Raw genomic sequence first — 16,648 nt, 5'->3', positions numbered from 1 at the left:
CCAATCGAAACGGATTCACATTTCATCGGTGTTCGGTGGCGATGATGGAAGCGACGGTTCGGTGGGGGGGGGGGAAGCAAAAACGGGCGAGAAATCCGTAAAAGGAAGTGAGCGAAAAAGGGCGGCGCGGTAAAGCATCCTTAAAACCGGAAAACCCGCCAGGATTACCGGAGTGCTTCACAAGCGTTCGCAATGTTTTTGGTCGGCCGAATTGTGGATTGTGGGTGGAAGCGTGTATGTATGTTGCACCAAAAGAGAGAGAGAGATAGAAAAGCCAATAAAACGACCGAGTCTTTGAGATTGGTTCTGTGCGGAAAAGGATGGGGCTGCAAATCAAGCGAGCGAGCGAGTGAGCGTGGTGGTACTTTGTGTATATCCCCTATCGCCCGAAGGCATCCACCGTTACCGCACATACCCACACACCCATTCACACTCGCCAGGAGCATGAATTTTCACACCGTAAATGGAGCAGCCCGGTCGGTCGTTGCGGGAAGGGGAAATCAAGGGCCAAGGGTGTGACTAGTGGGGATGGCGAATCGCGCTGCGTTAAAGGATGATCAGGGCGAGGTCGGAGGCGTGTCGGAACGGTTGGATAACTTGATTTTCTTCCCATCCGGTCGTGTCGGGTCAAGTCGGGACCGGTAGATGCTCCGGAAAGCATCATCCCCGCATCCTTCGCCCTTTTTTATTGGTCGTGTTTGAATGTGCCTCGAGAGTGGCTTTACCGTTTACGAGTGAGGGCCAGGATAAATGGAACGTTTTTCATTGAAGCGTTAGTGAAGCGTGTTTTTTTTATTTTATTATTGTTCGATGGGACAACGATAGTTGGGAATGGTTTCCATTGTTCAGTTATTGGGGAGCAAATTATGTGTATGTAATTGATGTCGCGATATGTATGTCTTCATTTCGGTGCTACTTTGTGTAAGTTTGTATTGATTTTGCTGAAGTTTTCTATTCTTTTTACTTGTTAAAGCTAAGTAAACCGCAAGAATCGAACATCGTGCGAAGTCTTATATTGAAAAAGACAACTCAGACACAATTATAAGCATGCCTTGTTTCAGGGCAGTTTAGAAGGAGTTCTTCTGAGTCATTTTACCATAAGCCTCAACATTATTTGTACTAGGCCAGGTTTGAGGCCCTCGCTACTCGTGCGGTGGGTCTCGCTCACCACTCATGCCGACTAACTGTTTGCGCATTTTGCACCGTGTTCAGATACGTTTCCGAACAATTAAGTGACGTGGTACGATAATAATAAGGAAGTCATAACAAATGCTTTGATAAACGGTTCCTAATTTGAAATCAACCGACAATTTAAAATTCTTATGCTTCAAGTACCAGTACTGTGCTGTAGGAGAAGGGTTTCTTTATAACCATTTTGCCTATTTGTTAGATAATGTACATATTATAAAAAAGGCATTATTCTATAATAATGGATCTTGGATTGTATTGCCATTGCCTGTTGTGAGAGAATAAACAAACACTGTTATGCAATCAGATATAGAACAAACATTCAACATTGGAAAGGGAAACAAGTCTTTAACTTCATCATCATTGGATTGCTGCGGGGACGACACTCGGAGGATTGCTGCAATAATGCAACATAATGCAAATACGAAAGGACACTTACTTTCCCTTTCAGGTGACTTTTAAATACCTCATTTGTTTATCAACTAATTAAGTTCACTCACCGATGATGAAAGGGCAGGTGACAACAGAACCAAACACAACTGGACGATGATCACCGGTGGTTATTCCTTCCTGTAGCAGGGTGTTAAAATTTGCATCATGTAACGTGCTTACCTAAAAAGGATGCGGTTTTCACGGGCTCAACCGGGATTTGAACCCGGGACCTCTCGCACCCAAAGCGAGAATCATACCCCTAGACCATTGAGCCACCTGCCGTTGAGAACTAAAAGACCCCAACAAAACTATCGACTCACGATCGTACACTGATTGATGACACACTTTCACCATGCCTAGAGATAAAGCTTTTTTCCCTCCATCAAACCCACCAAACGCCGCGAAAGGGCGGTGGGAGGCATACGACAAGGAAGCCGTGCACTCGCGAACCTTTCCGCTGTCATTCAATGCCAATCGTGTCGTGGTTAATTTAATGAGCAACTGATAAAACAATAGAGAACATTTGGTGTGTGTGTGTGTGTGTGTGTGTGCGTTGCTCTTCGGTTGGCCAAGCAATGCTGGCTGGGACGGAATAAACGCGCGCGCTCCCCCCGTCACAACCTATTGACTTTGTGTGCCCTCGTTTACACCGGGGTACGGAGCGAGGGACCTGTACAGTGAGAGAATAGAGGGGATGGACGATGGTGTGTGTGGTGATGGTTAATTTAAATGAAGCAATACCGTAACAGCCGCCCCAACAGCTGGCCATATTCCGGGTCCAGATATGCATTGACGGAAGCTGCGCGATGCTGAGCTGTGTGCTGTGCTGTATCTCACCTAATCTCTCTGTCTCTTTGCCGCCCAATGAAGCCCGTTCGTCGGGTCGTGTCGTGTTTGTTAATTTTCCGTTAAATAAAATTACTCCATTCCTTCTTCCTCTCTCCAGTCGGTCGGTGGGACTTTTTCGGTCGCGCGGTCGGTGGAAGGGCGTTGCGTTGTGGAATCATAAGGCAACCAAGAAAAAAAAAGAACCTCCCTACTGGAATGGTGCGGAAAAGGCAAGCGGCAAGCGAAAAAGATTGTTGTGTGTGCTCTCCTCCGCCCTGCCCCACTGTTGAAGACGTTTCGCGCTCGGAACGCGAGGTGCACAAGGAACAGCGCAAAGATAAACGATAAAATAAGATCGCAACAAGGCAGAAGGGCAACAGAGCCCCCGCCGAAACGCAATGCCGGGAGGGAGGAGTTGCTGTTAGTAGGTGATGGTTATGGTGGGTCGCGAGAAAGCCAGCCAGCGGACCGCGGGTGGTGGGCTTGGGGAAGCAGGAGGAGGGAAATAGATAACTCGAGAAAGTGGCGTCTGCTTTGGTTCGTTTTGTCGAGAGCAGCATCATCGCTGCTGCTGCGGTTGTGCTATGTTGCGCCCTTCGTGGCCGAAGCGAAAGCAAAGGCACAAATGTATTATTAAACATGGTGCAAAAACCGTCCCTAGCGGCGTATGCACGGGTAGAGGTTTATTTATTGTGAAATTTGGGTAGATATTAGTTACCGGGAGTGTTTGTGTCTAAGGCTGCAGCGTTAAAATCGTTTAGTTGATTTGCGCCCAGTATGGTTCGATATGTGCTTTTGAAGCAAGGAAGATTTGATAAAGTCATCAAACTGCTTATTACTGATTAGAATGATTAGAATGATTAGAAGCTACTTTTATAATTAATCTGCAATGGCTCATGAAGTAGATGGTAAAGTTAATATTTGGCACAGTAGTTTTGCAAATATCTTGGCCGTTATTGTTGTTTTTAATTGTAGACGAGATAAATCATGAAATAAATCATTTGAAACCTTATTCTAGTAGAACGTTCAAAGCATTATATGCTTCATTATCTTGGTTTCGTATATTTTGCAGTAATGAATGAATCATTAAATCTATTTTATCAAAGGCAATGACTGTGGCAGAAAGAACAAGACTGTTTGAATAAATGAAACTACCTTAATATCAGATTTCTGTGCAGAAAACTCAGTACTCCTTCAGCAAACTTTAATTGAACTATCGAGCAACATACTCTTCAGCCCTATTTTTCATCCCACAATCATCCGTTCACGAGTGGCAGCAACATTGCGCAATGGTTTTTGCTATATAAAAGGAAACGAGACCACCCGATGAATGCGTGCCCCAGTGTGTGTTTGTGTGTGCATGTGTGTGCCGGGCTGCCTCATCGCGGCAAATATTAATTACACCCCCGCGGTTTAAAGTGCAGGCTAGCAAACGACAAGGGCACAGACAGACAGACAGACAAAAAGGCCTTTCTAGCAGCACTGTTTTGCGAACACTATATCATGCACCAACCCACCCATCCAGCAGACGGCAGCAGTGTTGCATCATACCGCGAGTGCCGGCGATCAAGTACGATCTCACCTACTTTCTCCGGCAGCTAGAGCGGCCGCGACTGGAATTCATTTTCATTTCTTCGTTTCCATCATTTCTCCCTCCCAGCAGTAGCGCGCTACTGGAAAGCGAAAACAAAACCCTCACTCGATGGTATCACGGTTGGTGTTGTGGTGCGGGTTGGGCACTGATTTGTTTGTGTGTTGCCATGCTGCCCAAACTTAAAACTATCACACGAAAATTGGGAAAATTTAAATCGGAACGAGATTAAACCCTGTAGCGCATTTCGTCTCTATTGATCGGTGGGATTGATGGGAAGTGATTAATATTTCCCAACTGCGCGAGACACACACCACCGGCCATGTATATACGACAAGCTGTGCTATCGGCCACTTAGTAGCGATTGGTGGACACGCAACCGAACACCAGCAGATGCAGTCTAGGGGTCAGACAGTCTTAAGGAGGGTGTGTACACGCCCCATGCTTTGTTTATCGTCGTCGTTTGCTGGATGTTCTGTTCCGTGCCCGCGACACTGCATAACAGGAAGTAGTGGTGCGCGTGCAGAGAGCAGCATGTTGTTTAGAATCGATCGAATCGAAACCAAAACGGCCTAAAACGTCTACAGTGGAGCAGTGATTCTGATTTTTTTTTTTCGGGCAGAGGAGGGTGTATGTGTTGATCGCGCGTCTTGTAATAGCAAAGTGTCCCGGAGACTGCCACTACTGGGGGGAGCTCTTTTGATTTGTTGCCACTGCACGCATAAAAGTAGGCCATCGACCAACTGTACACACATACAAACACCGCACCGCACGACGCTAAGTGTGTGTTCTCTGTGTCTGTGAGTGTTTACAGGCCTGTGCTGCTGGTAGCACTGAAATGCATTTAGGGTGGTTTATTTTATTTTTTTTGTTTTTTTTTTTCGACCATATTCATTTCGAGAGAGGGGCACTCTGCTGAAATTCAATGGAGTGCGGTGTCTAGTGAAAGGACAAAGATACCGTTTATACTGCTTGTTTTATTGAAGATTTGGTCTAAATGGTGTTGGCATGTTTTGAGTATGTTGAAAATATGTTGTGTGCTCCTCAACGAGGCGCCGTGGCTTAGTTGGTTAAAGCGCCTGTCTAGTAAACAGGAGATCGTGAGTTCGAATCTCGCCGGAGCCTTCAAGTCCCCGTAAAAGTTCGTTTAGAACGCTTCTCAGGGGGAAATCATTATTTATTGTGAGAGCTTTCAACGTCCATCATTGCATTTATACACGCCATTTGCAGTAGCAACAACAGAAACAACAAACATAAAGAGAACAACAGATTCCGTATAATTAGAGAGTTAATTTATATGAAATTAAGGAGTGAATTTATTTCAATTACACTACAATTCTACTTCTCTGCTATTGATAGAGTGGTTGTGCATTTTTGTAGTTGATTCTTTATAAGATGTTCTTTTTCAAATAAAGTACAACCATTTTTTTCTTCCAAATCAAGCTTATCTTCAGCACGTTCGTGATTTAACTCTGATATCATGAATTACTTATAATAATTTAATTTTAAATAAAATTTGAGTATTTAATTTTGCAATACTTAAGTTAAACTGTTTCTGACCATTACCGGCTAAGGAATTCATTCTCAATTGATACAGAATCTATACAGAATCTGAATTAGATCTTGAATCTCTATGGGTCATGAAATGGCTCCTAATCTCATGCAGGACATGGAATTGATTCTGAATCCTATCTGGTGTTGGAAATGATCCTGAACGCATACCGGTCCTAGAATTGATACAGAATCCACAGAGGTCCTTTGACTGCTCCTGAGCTTCTACTGGTCCTGGCATATTTCCCTATTTTAGTTATACTTTATTCAAAAAATATACCTATATCAGTCTGTGTCAAGAAACGATTAGCAAACCTTCCTATGTCTAGGAACCGATAGTATACCTACTCAGAACTAGTAACTGGCTCTGCTATTGGTGAACAAACCATTTCCATTTTGCCATGAAGTAGCCACAATGTAATCCTAACTAATATTTGTACAGCTGGACCTGAACCGTAGCTAAGAACGCACATTTTCCACGAGTGGCTAATTTTCCACAACAAAGTCTGGAGTTTCCCCGTTCGTTCCAGATGGCTGTCTGTCACAACAGCTGTGGTGTCCGAGCGGTTAAGGAGATGGACTTGAAATCCATTGGGTTCTACCCGCACAGGTTCGAATCCTGTCTACAGCGTCTGCGAGAAAGTTGGTTGGAATGTGGAAGTGTTTCAACGACTGTTTTTTAGTTGTAAGGAAGAATTAAAAACGTTAGCAACATTAAGACAGAATAGTAACAACCTTTCCACTCATTTGACTTCCTAGGAATGACGATATTCGATACCATCCCTCCGTGAATTCCATCCCTAATTGCTATCAAGGTACATACTCATTCTCACACCTACACCGGACACAGTAGTTAAATGGAGAGTTTAATCTCCAAAGCAAAAAAAAAAAAACATTTGCATTTATCTCCCTAGCAACGGACGGGCGCGCGGGTTCAATGTCGCCGTCGTTCCGCACACTGCTCCATTCAATCGTCGACATTTTCCCACCGTGAGCGGAAAGTTCATCGTAAATGTGTTTTGACATTTCCGGAAGGCACAAGCATCGTTCTCGTCCCTTCTACACCACATTTCTTCGAACGCACATTTCTACGTTCAATACTACTAAGGCGAAAACCCACGCACAGGACGATTCTATCATGACCCACACAACAAAAACGTCGTACGGGGTTATTGGTACGCCCAGGGCGCCCACCAACACTAACGCGCAAGGGAAAAATAAACGTGAAGCGCTGCCCAACGCTGCCCCCGCGACTGTTTGCACGTTGTGCCATCCCACGCACGTCCTACCTGCACACACACACATACACATTAACAGAATTATTCGCGAATGTTTCCGAAAGGATGTTGTTGGCGGTGGATTCACGGTGTGTGCCGCAGGTCATACCAAAAGCGGCGGAACAATCTTCCGTGAGAGCGCGTGGGATGTATTTATGACGATTTCTGCCCGCGCGTCACGTTGTTCTTGTCGCTTTTCGAAGGCGTTGAAAGTGCTACTACTGTTCAAGGATGCTTCGAAGGAACTTGATCCGGGAGCTATTTCCCGTGCTTCTGGACTGATTTACTGGAACCCGTCCGTCCCCGGGCTGTGCTGCAACCCGGGCCGGATCGCCCGGAAACGGTGAGCAGTTAAGTGAGAATTTTTGACAGCAAACTTCCATATTGCCTGTGTATTCTTATTAAAAAGCTCGTACACTAAGCGGAATTAGTTGATGGTTGAGAGATTTGGATAGAATACGATAAATGGGGGGAAATATAACAAGTTTAAGTGGAATGCATTATTGATTACCGCTTCATTCTTGTTACAAAGAAGTGGGTTGGCCAATGGACCACAGTTGTTCACTTTGAAGCGCAAATTTGTTTGGAAAAGGTTAAAAAATATTCCATAAAAAGACGAGGATTAACATCCTTTTTGACAGAAGAACATCTTTATCGAGATGAAGTTCCGGCGGCGGTTCCACACCAGAACCAATTGCCTGATTTGCCTCACTGCAAAAGGAACACTAACCACTCGACCCTTTGGCCGTGCCTGAAATATAGGCACAAGAGGTTCACTGGAGGCCGGTACCCCGACATGAAGCAACACGAAGGAAAAAAAAGGTCAACGAACGGAACGCAGGCGAACGCAGGGAAACAGTGAGATGCGGTGGTGATGGTCCTGTTGCTGTTTGGTGCTCCGGAAAGCCACGAGACACCTCTTGGAGGATCAGGCTTTAGCAAAACCACGATGTATGAGTGAGCAGCATGGTGGTGACATTCGCATATGTTTATTTGTGTAGATACATTTGTGTGTTGTGTACCCTTGCTGCGCATCCGCTTTCGTGCTCATCGTCGTTCGTCCCTTGCATGTTTGGTGCATTTCGTTTCGAGGTTTGTGCCCGGAGACGGTAGAAATCTGTCTAGAAGCAAGAATCCAACAAGCCACCATCCCTTGTCACTTGTCTGTCCTGTCTGTCTCTGCGCTGTCCTTTCGTTCCGAGTCCTTGTGAATGAGAGTGAGAAAGAGAGCGATAGAGAAATGAGTGCTGAGATATGCGAAAGAGAGAGAGAGAGAGAGAGAGAGAGAGAGAGAGAGAGAGAGAGAGAGAGAGAGAGAGAGAGAGAGAGGAAATTTGGTTGGCGAGTGAACAGGATAGAAAAGAACGCGCGTTCTTCGCTCGGTACGCGCTCATCGAAGGCTTTTCGACTCGTTTGCGTTGGAGGGATGACATCCAAGCGTCCTTTGCATTAGAAGCTATGAGGTATACAAAAAAGAGAGATAGAGGAGAGTGTAAGCTTTCTCCCACTCGCTCACGTGCGGATAGACATTAAAGCAAGGAAGTTTATTGAAAAATCGTTCACCCAACTGCTTCTCCCAAGCACACACACACACACATACACTCAGACGGAATGGACAAGGAAGAGCAGGAGAAAAGTGCCATCGAGTAACAAAAACCATCGCTTCTAACCGTCATCGGCGGGCAGCAGCAGCAACAGCAGCAGCAGTAACAACGCCAGCATATGGATCGATTTGTAACGAGTGAAAGAGTACAAGAATAGCATGCTTTCCCTCTCTCTCTCTCTCTCTTTCTTTCTCTCGGTCGTTCGACGCACACGCTACGGGAGGATTGTTGAAAACTGCACTGGGAAACGTGATTTCTATCACGTACGCGCGAGCATAAATGCCACGGTGGGTCGCCGCAGCATGGCAGAACGCAACAGCATCGGGTGCTGGGGAGGGGAGGGAGTACGGCCGTACCACCGCTTAGAGTCTCGAGAGTGGCAAAATGATGGCATATTATGTTGTGTGTTTTATTGTGGGTCGATTTTCTAAAGCCCCTTTTTGGAACCTGGTGCTTCGCTGGGTTCGTTCGTTCGTTCGTTCGTTCCCGCCTGTCACCCTTCGCCACCCTCTTCAGGACGAGGACGGGGGTAGTTTGGGCATTTTGGTATTCATTACACTTTTTTCCAATTAAAGCTAAAAGCACCCAACGAATCCTGCGTGGGCCTGTCGTGGTGGGATACATTTAAGCGGAAGATCGGCGGCGGCGACGGCGGCGGTTGCTGGTTGAAAATGATTGCTCGACTATTTGCATACATCCTTTGGGCTTTTCCTGCATTCGGTTATTAATTTTGAGCCAATATGTTGCCACTCGAAAGCGGAGGATTGCGGAGGGGTTTGAAGTGTTCCCAGGTTTTATGTTTGCCATCATTAATGCGCTATCCCTTTAATAAATGAACCGAGAAAAAAGTTAAATGTGGGAGTGCTGGGATGTCTGCCTTTCCTATATCAATATCAATGAGCATTAGACAAAAGATAATCATTTGAAGGCATCGTTTTGTGCTACAATTTTGCAACAAACAAAACATAAAAAATGCTTATACTTTCACTTTGCCATAGACACGTGCCTCAATGATATGGTTTGGTTGCTTTCTCGCGCGCTCTGTTTGGCTTACGACAGGCTTTGGCTAACACCCATTCACCTTACCTGCGCTGTGCTGTTGTCCGCAATCAATTCTTCCCACCTTGCGGACAATCATCTCAACCCAATCATTCTCACCATCATCATCACCATCATCATCATAATCGTCATCAACGTCAGGAGAGGAGTCTACCCAGCACAACTCCACCGCCCGGTTTCAACCTGGGCGAGGACGTTGTTTAACATACCACCGTACTGTGGTGCCCTCCCTCCCCCCGCCAACTGTACTGTGTCACTTGGTTCAATTTTTTTTTTTGCTATCCTGACCAACCGATCCCTTCAAAGGTTCGCATCACTGGCTACGACGCCTGTCGCCTGTCGGTCTTGCGTAGATGTGTGTGAGCGCGTTTGGTTTACATACGTCGTCGACACGACAAGAAGGATAAACTCGATTATGGCAGTCGGATTTTATGGTATTTGCCATCACCCCGGACCCCGGTGTGTGTGTGTGTTGTATCGCCTGGGAAAGGAGAAACATGCTCGAATTCACATCAACCTTACCTTTTTTCACTTCGTTGTTCCATTTTGGTTGCAAAAGGAGGAAAAAAGTGAGACCCCTTTTTTTTGCTGCCACACTTTGCGTTTTGGTTCACGAGCCGAAAGGAAAAACGGTTTTTGCTGATGATGGGATGTTCAGGGAGTAAGTGTGTGTGTGTGTGTTTGTATTTTATCCTCGAGTTGAATTTTTGGTTAGCGCTTTGAAATTAGGGGTTTTTGTGTGTGCTTCGCTGGTTCTCTCTGCTCGTTCGCTGCTTCTACTCAAAAGAATTGAATTGATGAAAGTATTAGTGTAGCTGCTGGTATTATGTGTACGTATGATTTAATTCTGTGAGCATCTGATTTGTGTTGAAGTTTTGCGTGTGAGTGGATCGTATCGTAGGGGCGTTAGGATGTGTTTAAAAGGTTTCAATTGAGTTCATTAAACAGCTCTTATTGTAAGTGGGCCGTCGATTCGATGATGATAAGGTCAAATATGTTGTTGTAACAAAATGATTATGATTCTCAAGAGGATTCTAACTCGTGCTCCTCATTCCCCTAAAAGATAGAACAGTATGTGTAAGTCATTCCGATTCAAATCACATCACCCAAATTGGCCTTTTTTTGTGCGTGGTTTGACTAGTTCAATTTGAAAATTAATTTCCAAGCACAGTTTTCTCACTGAAACCAATAAAATCGATGTACAAATTGTCACTGTTTAATGAGCTTTGCACTTTGAGCATTTCGTCCAAACTTTGCCCACAAAAAAAAAAAACTAACCCACTCAGCTAAAAGCTTGCAACCGCAAACCGCTTTTTTTGGTCTCGATTTCATTCATCACACCTGCGTGTACAATTCAATCCCAATCCCCCTTCCTGTATGTACATTGTGGTAGGAAAGAAAAAGGTGCAAATTGTATCGGGCTCATTGAGGTAGATGTGTTTCATCTACTTTTTACCTGGTTTGGGGCGAACGACTGTGGCCTAAACGAGCTGTAATGCGTAGGTAATTAAGCGAAAACAACAACAAGCAAAACCGACTGGCTATGTGCAGTTGGATAAACTATGGAGAAGGGGTTTGCTTACCACCTTACCACAACAGGTGATTCCAGATGCTGGAACAAGCACGTCGGTTCCATGGTGTAATGGTTAGCACTCAGGACTTTGAATCCTGCGATCCGAGTTCAAATCTCGGTGGAACCTTTGCGGTGATTGGATGGTGTGCCAGAAGATAGAGCTTGCTTGCAGCATGTAAATGTGCGCGCTTTAACTTATAAAATAGTACATCTTTTTAATATTAGGTGTATGTTCATACTATTACTAAAGGCTGTGATAAAAAAAGGTAAGAATATGAAAAAAAAAAGAAAAACCACATATATTCACACGAGTATGTTCTCAAATAAACAAACACATACGGTTGGTAACATTAACTAACATTTAACAGTGAGACAGTTGCGCTAAGTAATATTTCGTTACGATTATGACTAATTATCGAATCGAAAGTAACGAAAGTAACGAATTAGACGAATAATTTATTTAGGAATAGATTGCGGTTATTAATATTATTTGAAGATTATTTTTGTTTTATTTTTTTCAAGAAACACCAGATAAAATTAAGTTAAGCTCTAGACTGCTTTACTTTTGACAAAGAACATTCATATAGTTAATTCCAAAACGGTCGACTCTGTTGTGGTATGTGCCACACACACACACTAGCCAAGTATAATCTACCTTCCCCAAAGCATGCATCGGTCGATCACAACGCTCCGCTCAGCTTCTGCGGGATTTCTTTAGGTATTCCCGGAATAATTAATCTCCCGCCATTTCGACCAATTCAGAACGTTCGTTCGCATCCGAAAATCGGAGCTTTTTTGTTTCTTTCCTTCTTGAGCTAAAGAACTGTTCCATGTCCAGGAACAGCAAACGTTTGGGCACTACATGTACACGTACAACACCACAATCGTCATTCGATACTCTTCCCTTACTGTTTGGGCTGGTTGACTGTGGTTGCATGCTGCCGGAGGACGAACCGTCGATGGCAGATGCGCCGGAGACCTCTCACGGCCGAACAGCGAGCCGAAGATCTTTACCCTTGGCCCTGTGCTTGCAGCACCTTGGAAGATGAGGACGCAAGATCGTTCACATGTGTAAGGAGCGGGAGAAGACACAGTCAAAAAAAAAAAACAAAATCCAAAGGCGAGGGTCCCGATGTTCCTCGGTTTTGGTAGGTCTGTGATGTCCGGACTGAACGAAAGGAGGAGGGAAAAAAAGAACTCTCCCGTACCTCCTCACACTTGGCGGGCTTGAGCTGCAGTCGATTTTAACCCCTACTGAAGGACGCGCCCAGACGTAAAAGAAGGATCACACACCGTCAACCGAATCCATCGGGGTCATTCACATCGCCGGGGTCCCTCTGCCTCTGCGGCTGCTGCATATGTGTGTGCTGCACGCGTTTGGGCGCGCGATCTTTTTTTCTCTGTGATCCTGCTCTTCCCTTCTCTCTTTCTCTCTCATTCAGTTTCGTTCGTTTGTACGTTTTTGCCACCTCTCTTCTCGGGCTGTTTCTTCCGGTCGTCTTTCGTACCCACGGTTGGGCTTTCCTTCTCCCCCTGTCTGTCCATCTTTCGGTAAGTTCGATGAAAATTAATCTTGCACCGGAATGGGAGAACAAGTAGAACAACAGGCCGTGCCTCCTCCCCCCTCCTGCCTTTTGTCCAAAGGGGAGAAGGCAACGAACGTGCGCCCGTCTTTGATACAGCGGGTCATCGTTTCTGGCGTTCGTCTCTCTGTGTGAGATTGATCGACATGAGCAGGAGGAGGAGGATCGTCTCACGCTCATCACGCTTGCTCACCCTAAGCTCAACTCACGGTGTTCGCTCCCTCTGTCTGCGCGCTCCTCATCTTGAGCGTTTGATGTGCGTCCTCCTTTCATGCATTTGTTTCGCCGCTTGTTTTGCCTTTGCGTGTGTGTATTTATTTGTGGATTTCGTTGTTGTTGTTGTTGTTACTGTTGTTCCTCTTCTCCATTCGTCTGTGTCGTTTTCATTACTCTTTCGGCTTCAATTCTTAATGCCATTTTACATGTTTGTGGCTACGGTTGCTGCTGCTTTGCTTATTACGCGTTACGCTTTAGCATCGTTTCGATAGAATAGTTTATGTGTTCTGCTCAGTCCACCCTTGCGTTTATAAAATGTTGAGGCCGGTTTTTGTTTTTTCGATTCTTTCTGCATGTGTGTTTGTGTTTGCGTGCGTCTGGGTGTGTTCTCTCTTTGGCGAGCAACGTTTTGGCGACGATGAGAATGATCCCGATCAAAGCAAAGACAAAGAGAAGGGGTAAAGGTAATGGGAACAAAAGATTTTATCGCCATTTAGCGGCATTTTGCTGCCATAGCCCTAGCAATCGGATACCCTTCTCGCGTAGGTCGCACATCCTTTGGATGTTTTCGGTGTCGAATGATTGCCGTACCATCGTCTCGCTTCGGTCGACCGGGGTGGTCCAGTGCATCAAACAACGTTTCGTGCAATAGAAACCCTTTAAATGATGATCATGATGGCCACCAGTACACCGGCCACAACCAGGGATGTACCAAAACGGGTATTTTCAATTTCGGGAATAAATGGACGTTATTTTCACGGGTAAATTAGGGTTTTTACATCGAGTACATACGGGATTCGAGTACATTTTTCATCAGATCCTAGTTGCAAGATCCCTTCCTAGTTTGCTAGACTAGAATTTGGAGGATGCCAAATATAACGGGTAAAACGCTTCGATTAATGGCATTTCAACTTATTGATAAGAAATGCTTGAATAGAATTAAAAACATCTTACAGTACTCAATTTCAGGTAAAACTATTTGCTCTTAATGATTCGAAATGATGGAATTTTATGAATAATAAGATCATTGTTTTGAAAACTTTGAACGAATCGTTTACAAAAAAAAATATCTGGTTTTACGACATCGACATAATTGGAAAATAAAGTTGTGGCATTGTATTCTCGTTTGAAATATAATATTGTGTTTATGTATTTATATATTTATTTATGTATTTCAGGACATAGGAAAATTTGTTTTGATTTAGGAAATGTCAAATTAAAGTTGTCATAAGTCTGCTCGAATATCTTCCCAGGCAAAAAGCTACAAAAGTACAAAATTGTTGACTTACAGATAAATATGGGTGCTTTAGTCAAAAATTGATGTATTAGAGCGAACATTTGGCGGCAACGACTGTATGTAAACTTTTGTAAAAGATTTTTAATATAAATTACAGAAATCTATACGAAATTACCTAAAATTCACACGGGTAAAAACGAAAAAGGTAAAAACTCGATAAACACAAGGTAAATACATTACTCCACGGTACAACACTGGCCACAAAGGGCAAGGATGGAGTAGAAGGAAAGGATGAGGGAAAGAAATAACGAGCAACTAAATTGCACCTTTGAATTGGACATTGATTCAAAGCAGACAAATACAGAGATGGTGTAGATTGTAGGTTAATGAAATGGCTTCTAATTAGTTAGAATTTGTAGAATGGTTAATAGTTTCAATTCAAAAAACATAAAATACACGTTAGTATACAAACTTTGCAACTTCAAAGCTTAAAACCATTATTAAGGAGCAAAAAGTTCATAGCATCAGAAGAATAAAACAAACTCATTTTGATATTGCAATCTATGGAATATTTCACTAATACTACCTAGCCGCATATTGCAGAATTGTTATCCTTCTTGTTGGGACAACGAGAACAAGCACTAAAAAGGTGTACAACATTTGGCAAAGATGCTTGACTGAGCTAATGAATGTTTTCGTTCTGTTTGCGGTCCGGCTTCGCCCATTTGCTGGTGGTGTTGATGGCCAATTCTAAGAAAAATTACCAGAACCCTCCGGACCCGGGGTGGCAAAACTAGAACAGTACAGTCAGACACATCGATCCCTCAAGAATGTGTAAAGTGAATGTATGTGAGAGAGAGAGACAGAGGAAGCAAAAGAACCACCGTTAAGGTGTAGTTGAGTGGCATGATCAATGAAATTCTCGCAGCCCATAACTGGCAGACGACTCGAGGTCGTTGGGGTGTACGGCCAAGAATCGGCTCCGGCCACTGGAAGCCCAACAAAGGCTGGACACGGCGGTGCGGCATACTTGAGATGTTTTTCCCATCGATTTATGCTGCCGTTTTGCTGCCCGGCCCCAGCCGATCGTTGATCATTTTTCATTGCCCAGCGACGCCGACGCCGATGGAGAGAAGAGCGTGCGCGCGCCACCTGCCGTCGCACGTTGTTTTGGAGCATTTTCGGTAGAAGATGGGTGCGCGAACCGTGGGATCATCCGGCGTGTGGAGTGATGAAAATGTAGCAGGCAAGACAGCGTCAAACATTCCTTTCAATGACTGCCATCCATACAAGCACACACACATACACACACATCAACGAATGATCCACGAAATCGATGGAAGGTTGAGTTTAAGCTTGTTTTATGTTCCTAGTGGCATGTGTAATAAAACCCAGGTCATTTTTGTTCGGTTCCGAAATCAACGAAATGACTTCTTACTTTGGCTTCCCTTTTTGCTGATACGCCGCCGCCTTACAGCCGAATTCGTCATGCATTCGTCCTCTGAAAGCAAAGTGTTTTAGGGAAGGTTTTGTTGGCTCGTACGCTACTCGCCACTGGCAACGGAACGTCCGTTCGGGCGCTGAGCTGAGATCTGGACCATGGGCAATTTTTCATCCCACTAATCTGCTCTCCCGCAAAGGCTTTTCTTACGGTACGAGAACGGTTGGACGGGTACGCGCGAAGGAAAGCGTACGAAATTGGCTCGAATAAAGTACGGCTGGTGCCGTGTGTATCATTCTGCTCCTTTTTCTGCTCTCCCCATAGGTCTCGTTTGCTGGGCGGCAGATGAGCCACAAATGGAGGTCACTCTTGTCCGTCCATCAGTGTGTGTGTGTGTGTGTGTTTCTTGTTCGATTTGTTGTGTTGCTGTCGATTATTGCCAATGATTGTTGTTTGGTTGGCGTTCTTTGTCGGGGTTTCCGTTCGTTAATCGTGTGACGGCGTGTTCCATTCAACCCGGAGGCTCTTCTCATGCATATCCACAACGCTCAAGACAGCGACAGAGCGCACTACCTTAAGAGCTTTTCCAGAGCCCGTTGGCTGAGCAAACAAACCAACCGATGATGATTGGGATGCTCAAACATCTGAATGGAAACGGGTTTTGATGGGAGTTGATGGGAGTTCGGTGGAATATATTTTAGATCGTGACGATGAAAAGAATCGAAGCAAACGCACGATACACTCCGCTTTCATCCATACAGTGAGAATATGTTGGACCTTTTGGCTCTGGCAAGGATATACTAGGCGACGGTGAGGGAAGAGGACACGCTCTGCCGCTTTGAGGGTGATTTATGAAAGCTCATTTTTTGGACTTAAGGCTGTGCGTCTTGGGACGCTAAGAACCAATTAAAGATATTAGTAGATAAAATGAGATAAAAGTCTATCATCATATGGAATATCATATCATATCATATGGGATCATATGGATATGTTTGTATGTTTTGGATATGTTAAAGTTAGTTTAACGCAATGCTGGATAGAAATAGGATATTTAGATCAATGCATTTC

The 16,648-nt window shown here is 44.5% G+C and overlaps 4 non-coding genes across 4 annotated transcripts; 3 read left to right on the top strand and 1 right to left on the bottom strand.

Annotated features, from left to right (window-relative positions):
- Positions 1 to 1,822: 1,822 nt before the first annotated feature.
- On the bottom strand, positions 1,823 to 1,894 carry Trnap-ugg. The gene has a single exon. It is a non-coding gene; the product is annotated as a tRNA-Pro (tRNA).
- Positions 1,895 to 5,090: 3,196 nt separating this feature from the next.
- Trnat-agu lies at positions 5,091 to 5,164 on the top strand. Its single transcript has one exon. It is a non-coding gene; the product is annotated as a tRNA-Thr (tRNA).
- Positions 5,165 to 6,139: 975 nt separating this feature from the next.
- On the top strand, positions 6,140 to 6,221 carry Trnas-uga. Its single transcript has one exon. It is a non-coding gene; the product is annotated as a tRNA-Ser (tRNA).
- A 4,937-nt stretch (positions 6,222 to 11,158) lies between these two features.
- On the top strand, positions 11,159 to 11,230 carry Trnaq-uug. Its single transcript has one exon. It is a non-coding gene; the product is annotated as a tRNA-Gln (tRNA).
- The last annotated feature ends 5,418 nt before the right edge of the window (positions 11,231 to 16,648 follow it).

The sequence above is a fragment of the Anopheles arabiensis genome, chromosome 2 (genome assembly GCF_016920715.1).
Source record: "Anopheles arabiensis isolate DONGOLA chromosome 2, AaraD3, whole genome shotgun sequence".
In the NCBI taxonomy this organism is placed as follows: domain Eukaryota; kingdom Metazoa; phylum Arthropoda; class Insecta; order Diptera; family Culicidae; genus Anopheles; species Anopheles arabiensis.
The sequence above is the reverse complement of the archived record's forward strand: the minus strand, read 5'-3'. Positions and strand labels throughout refer to the sequence as shown.